Here is a 6,655-nt window from a genome sequence, read left to right on the forward strand (position 1 = left end):
AAGGGCTTGCACGCTGAGACGTCTCGATGATGTCGTTGCAGGTGTCCGGTTCAGGGCCTGGTTCGCCAATCTTGCCGATGAAGACGTGAATCCCGCCAAAGGGGACCCGGTACCCGTATTCGATTGAATCGGCCTCGGGGCCCCATCCTGCGTTGTCGATGTAGAGCTTGCCACGACAACTCTTCGTCATCCATCCCACAACGTATCCCTTGAGTCCATCAAAGTTGCCCTTTAAGAACTCGAAACCATCGTGCGATAGCCCCACGGTGGGCGCCAACTGTCGTGGGTTTGACACAGCAGATGTCCTCGTGAAAGGACTGTTGGGGAACGTAGTAATTCAAAAAATTTCCTACGCACACGCAAGATCATGGTGATGCGTAGCAACGAGAGGGGAGAGTGTTGTCTACGTACCCTCGTAGACCAAAGCGGAAGCGTTGACACAACGTAGAGGAAGTAGTCGTACGTCTTCCCGGTCCAACCGATCCAAGCACCGTTACTCCGGCACCTCCGAGTTCTTGGCACACGTTCAGCTCGATGACGCACCCCGGGCTCCGATCCAGCAAAGCTTCGGGGAGGAGTTCCGTCAGCACGACGGCGTGGTGACGATCTTGATGTTCAACCGTCGCAGGGCTTCGCCTAAGCACCGATACAATATGACCGAGGTGGAATATGGTGGAGGGGGGCACCGCACACGGCTAAGGAACGATCACGAAGATCAACTTGTGTGTCCTAGGGTGCCCCCTTGCCCCCGTATATAAAGGAGCCAAGGGGAGGGGGCGGCCGGCCAAGGAGGGCGTGCCAAGGGGGAGTCCTACTCCCACCGGGAGTAGGACTCCCTTCTTTCCTAGTTGGAGAAGGAGAAGTGGGAAAGAGGAAGAAGAGGGAAAGGAAAGGGGGGCGCCGCCCCCCTCTCCTTGTCCTATTCGGACTAGGGAGGGGAGGGGCGCGTGGCCACCTCTTGCCTCCTTTCCTCTTCTCCCTTAGGGCCCATGTAGGCCCAATAACCCCCGGGGGGGTTCCGGTAACCCCTCGGTACTCCGGTAAAATCCCGATTTTACCCGGAACGATTCCGATATCCAAATATAGGCTTCCAATATATCAATCTTTATGTCTCGACCATTTCGAGACTCCTCGTCATGTCCATGATCACATCCGGGACTCCGAACAACCTTCGGTACATCAAAATACATAAACTCATAATGAAACTGTCATCGTAACGTTAAGTGTGCGGACCCTACGGTTCAAGAACAATGTAGACATGACCGAGACACGTCTCCGGTAAATAACCAATAGCGGAACCTGGATGTTCATATTGGTTCCTACATATTCTACGAAGATCTTTATCGGTCAGACCGCATAACAACATATGTTGTTCCCTTTGTCATCGGTACGTTACTTGGCCGAGATTCGATCGTCGGTATCTCAATACCTAGTTCAATCTCGTTACTGGCAAGTCTGTTTACTCGTTCCGTAATACATTGTAGAGACCAGACCTCAAACAGTCTGATCTCTGTGCTCCGGTGTCATCCCTGGATCAGTAATGCTGACACCACACAGTACTCGGAGGATTTATAGCAGAGTAGCAATCACACACTTATTACATCGAGTGTCTCAAAAGAGAACTTATTACAATAAATATGGCTTAAGGCCATCTAATAACGATAACGGCGGAAGGCTTGGAAGATAAGTGAGTCCATCAACTCCAATGGCATCACTGAGTATAGAACCACGACCTAAAACTCCTTAATCGTCGTCTTGAAAAGTCTGCAACATTAACGTTGCAGCCCGAAAACGGGTCAGCACATGGAATATGCTGGCAAGGTAACACATAGAGAGTAATGGAATGCAACAACTATACTATATGCATATTTGGCTGGTGGAAAGCTCTATGGTTACTGTTTTTGCGTAAAGCCAATTTTTCCCTACTTCAAAGGAATAAAATTAATTACTATCATGGTGGTTGTGAAATATTGAGAATGGTTGACAGCATTCTCAATCCCGATTAAGTAACATCATTAAAACCCATCAAAATTAATTTAGAGTAACATGTTGAGATTCACATGAAAATCCAAGTACTAGATACTCAAGATGTCCATAACCGGGGACACGGCTAACCATGATTAGTTTATACACTCTGCAGAGGTTTGCGCACTTTTCCCCACAAGACTCGATCGCCTTCGTTTGGTTTCTCGCACTACATGGTGTTTGAGAAACGGATGACCGAGACACAGTCTTTCAGAAGCGCTAGCACCTTACGACGGGTAGACCGGTACACCTACTTTCCCCTACATCTGCTAGTCTACCACTGTAAGAGTTCGCACAACTTAGTCAACTATGCCAGAGCCCATAATGGCTTGTGGCTGCACACGGAAGTTTCTAGTATGAATAATCTCATGATCCCTTTGGGCCTGGGTGGCGGTCCAATAAAAACAGGCAAGTCCTGGTAACCCCAGGTGCCTCAATCCACCCAGATGTGTGTTAGGTTGCCACCTTAGATAAACCCTTAATTATAATCTCACATCTGTCATGGATATCACTCACCCAATCCACGTCTACTAGCATAGCATGGCATAATAAGCAAACGTAGAAGTAACTCCCAAAGGTTTGATAATAAACAGGTAATAGGTACTACCTCATCTACTTCCCATCCCACAATTTAATTAGATCCTAATCATGCAATGTGTGAGGATTGATCTAATGCAATAAAACTGGGTTGTAGAAAAGGTATGATCAAAGTGTTACTTGCCTTGCTGATGATCCGCGAAACCTAGAGATTCAAAGTAACAGGCGGCGCACTCCGGGTATTCTATCGCAGACAAACAACAAGCATACAATAAGTACTCATATAATGCACAGGAAAAACTCAAATAAAAGATCTAACCAGAAAGTTCAACTTAAGAACCCTGGTTGGCAAAAGAATCAAATCGAACGAAGCAAAAGAAATCAAACGACGAAAGACAACAACTTCGTTCTAGTAATCTGGATCTAGGAAAGTTTTACAGTAGCAAAAACTTGTTTAAGTTGATTATTCGGAAAGAGGGTTTCGAGACGAAACTCCAGGCGCTTGAATCGCCTGATTCCGATAAACGAGCGAAAAGTTATACTAAAACGAAAATCAGATCAGAAATCGTGATCAGAAAATAATCGCGGAAAATCCGACGAAAAAGAAAAACGACGAACAGATTTTTTTTTAAAAAAAGCACGGAAAACGAGGCGGCGGCGAACCTCGAAAGGCGCGCGCTCCAGCGACGGCGGCGGCGGCGGCGGTGGCGGCAGCGGGGCTGGGGCTAGGGTTAGGGTTTGCTGGCGGCGGCTGTTGGGCTCTTCGGGCCCCGGGGTGGCGGCTTATAAAGCCCCCCGGCCGGTGGTTTCCTGGCCGGGTACGGCCCGGAGTCGGTTTCCGTTTTTTTTATAAATCCGCTCGGAAGAAAATAAAAAGAAATACTAAACGGACTCCAAAAATCACGAAATAAATTTTGCCGGGTTTCTAAAATCAAGCCTGGTAAAGTGAACATTTAACTGGGCCCAAACTACAACTTTGAAAAACACGTATTTTTCCTAAATTCAAATAAAAATATCGAAAAACTCCGAAATAAAACTTATTTGATTTTTTTAATTAAATCCTCAATATTTCTATATTTTGGGAAAGTCATTTTATTCTCTCTCTCATATTTTTGTAATAGAAATAATTGATGATAAAGTAAATAAAATCAAATGATCCTGTTTACATAATTTGAGAAAACTCAAATATGTAAATAACGAAATCCCCAACTCTCTCCGTGGGTCCTTGAGTTGCTTAGGATTTTCTAGGATCAAAACCAAAAGCAAAATAAAATATGATATGCATGATGACCTAATGTATAACATTTCAAATTGAAAATTTGGGATGTTACAAACCTACCCCCCTTAAGATGAATCTCGCCCTCGAGATTCGGGTTGGCTAGAAAATAGGTGAGGGTGGTCTTTGAGCAAATCTTCCTCTCGCTCCCAAGTGGCTTCATCCTTCGTGTGGTGGCTCCACTGAACTTTGCAAAACTTGATAACCTTGCTACGAGTAACTCGGCTGGCAAACTCAAGAATCTTGACTGGTTTCTCCTCATAGGTCAAATTATTATCCAACTGAATTGCTTCTAATGGCACTGTGTCTCTCAAGGGTATGTCAGTCATCTCCACGTGACACTTCTTCAACTGAGAAACGTGAAACACATCATGCACTCCTGCCAATACTTCTGGCAAATCCAACATGTAAGCCACTTCTCCCATACGCTCCAAAACTCGATGGCCCTACAAATCGTGGTGCTAACTTCCCCTTAACTCCAAAACGCTTAATCCCTCGAAGTGGGGATACTCGAAGATAAACTCTGTCTCCAACTTCGTAAACTGTCTCCTTGCGTTTAGAATCTGCGTAGCTCTTCTGCCTGGACTGGGCTACCTTGAGCCTATCGTGAAATCAACTTCACCTTCTGTTCAGACTCCTTAATCAGATCTGGTCCAAACAACTGGCGGTCTCCAACTTCGTCCCATGACAACGGTGTCCTGCACCTCCTTCCGTACAAAGCTTCAAAAGGTGTCATCTTCAAACTGGTCGGATAGCTATTATTGTAAGAGAACTCTGCATATGGCAAATTATCGTCCCAACTAGATCAATAATCTAGCGCACGAGCTCTCAGCATATCCTCCAAAATCTGATTGACTCTCTCAGTCTGTCCATCTGTCTGCGGATGAAAAGCTGTACTAAATTCTAGACTAGTACCCAAAGTCTCATGCAACTGCTTCCAGAAATTTGAGGTAAACTGGGTTCCTCTATGTGATACGATGCTCCTCGGAACTCCATGCAAACATACGATCCTGGTCATGTATATCTTTGCCAACTTAGCACTGGTGTAAGTGGTCTTTACTGGGATGAAATGAGCTACTTTCGTCAATCGATCGACTACAACCCAAATCGAGTCATAGCCTGAATGAGTCCTTGGTAATCCCGTGATAAAATCCATGCCTAGCTTATCCCACTTCCATTCGGGTATCAGCAATGGTTGCAACAATTCTGCTGGCTTCTGATGCTCTACCTTTACTCTCTGACATACGTCACAAACTGCTACATACTCCGCAATATCCTTCTTCATTTCGGTCCACCAGAAAATATCCTTCAAATCCAAATACATCTTGGTATTTCCTGGGTGAATCGAATACGGTGAATCATGGGCCTCTTGCAAAATCAACTTCCTGATCTCCGGGTCATTGGGCACATAAACACGATCTTCAAACCATAGGGTGTCGTGCTCATCCTCACGAAATCCTTTAGCTTTTCCTTTGCTCAGTTTCTCCTTTATAGCGGCAATCTCTTTGTCAGTTTTCTGAGCTTCTCTGATTCTATCCATTAAAGTTGACTGAATTTCCAATGCTGCTACATAGCCCCTCGGAACTATTTCCAAACGTAGCTCACGAAGATTTCTGCTAACTCCTTGGGTATTTCTCTCGTCATTAACGTATTGACATGGCTCTTGCGGCTTAATGCATAAGCTACTACATTAGCTTTTCCGGGATGATAATGCAATTTCATATCATAATCCTTGATAAGCTCCAACCATCTCCTTTGTCTGAGGTTCAACTCCTTCTGCGTGAAAATGTACTTCAAACTCTTATGATCCGTGTACACCTCACAATGATTTCCAATGAGGAAATGTCTCCATGTCTTCAATGCATGCACTACGGCTGCTAACTCCAAATCATGCGTAGCATAATTCAATTCGTGGGGCTTCAGTTGTCGTGAAGCATACGAAACAACTCTTCCTTCCTGCATAAGCACTGCTCCAAGTCCTCGACGTGAAGCATCGCAATACACCTCAAAATCCTTGGTTTGATCTGGCAAAATCAACACCGGTGAGGTAACCAAACGGTTCTTCAACTCCTGAAAACTTGCCTCACACTCATCAGTCCATTTGAACTTGGTATCCTTCTTCAGCAACTCTGTCATAGGTTTTGCAATCTTTGAGAAATTCTCAATAAACCTCCGGTAGTATCCTGCGAGTCCAAGAAAACTCCGGATCTCTCCAACTGTAGTTGGGGCTTCCCACTTGGTCACAGTTTCAACTTTAGCGGGATCTACTGCTATACCTTCTCCAGATATAACGTGTCCGAGGAATCCTACTTCCTTCAACCAAAACTCACATTTGCTGAACTTGGCATATAATTGATGTTCTCTGAGCTTTCCAAGTACCAAACGCAAATGCTCCTTATGTTCCTCTTCATTCTTCGAATAAACCAGGATATCATCAATGAACACTACGACGAACTTATCCAAAAACTCCATAAACACTTTGTTCATCATGTTCATAAAATAGGCAGGCGCGTTAGTCAGTCCAAATGACATAACGGTATACTCATATAGTCCATATCTTGTGGTGAATGCTGTCTTAGGTATATCCTGTTCTCGAATCTTCAACTGGTGGTATCCTGATCGCAAATCGATCTTGGAAAACACTTTAGCTCCTTGCAATCGATCAAATAGATCGTTGATCATTGGTAGTGGGTACTTGTTCTTGATCGTTACTTCATTCAATCCTCGATAATCAACAACCATCCTTAACGATCCATCCTTCTTCTCCACTAGAAGTACTGGTGATCCCCAAGGCGAAGAACTTGGGCGAATATATCC

The sequence above is a fragment of the Triticum urartu genome, chromosome 6 (assembly GCF_003073215.2).
Source record: "Triticum urartu cultivar G1812 chromosome 6, Tu2.1, whole genome shotgun sequence".
Lineage (NCBI taxonomy): Eukaryota > Viridiplantae > Streptophyta > Magnoliopsida > Poales > Poaceae > Triticum > Triticum urartu.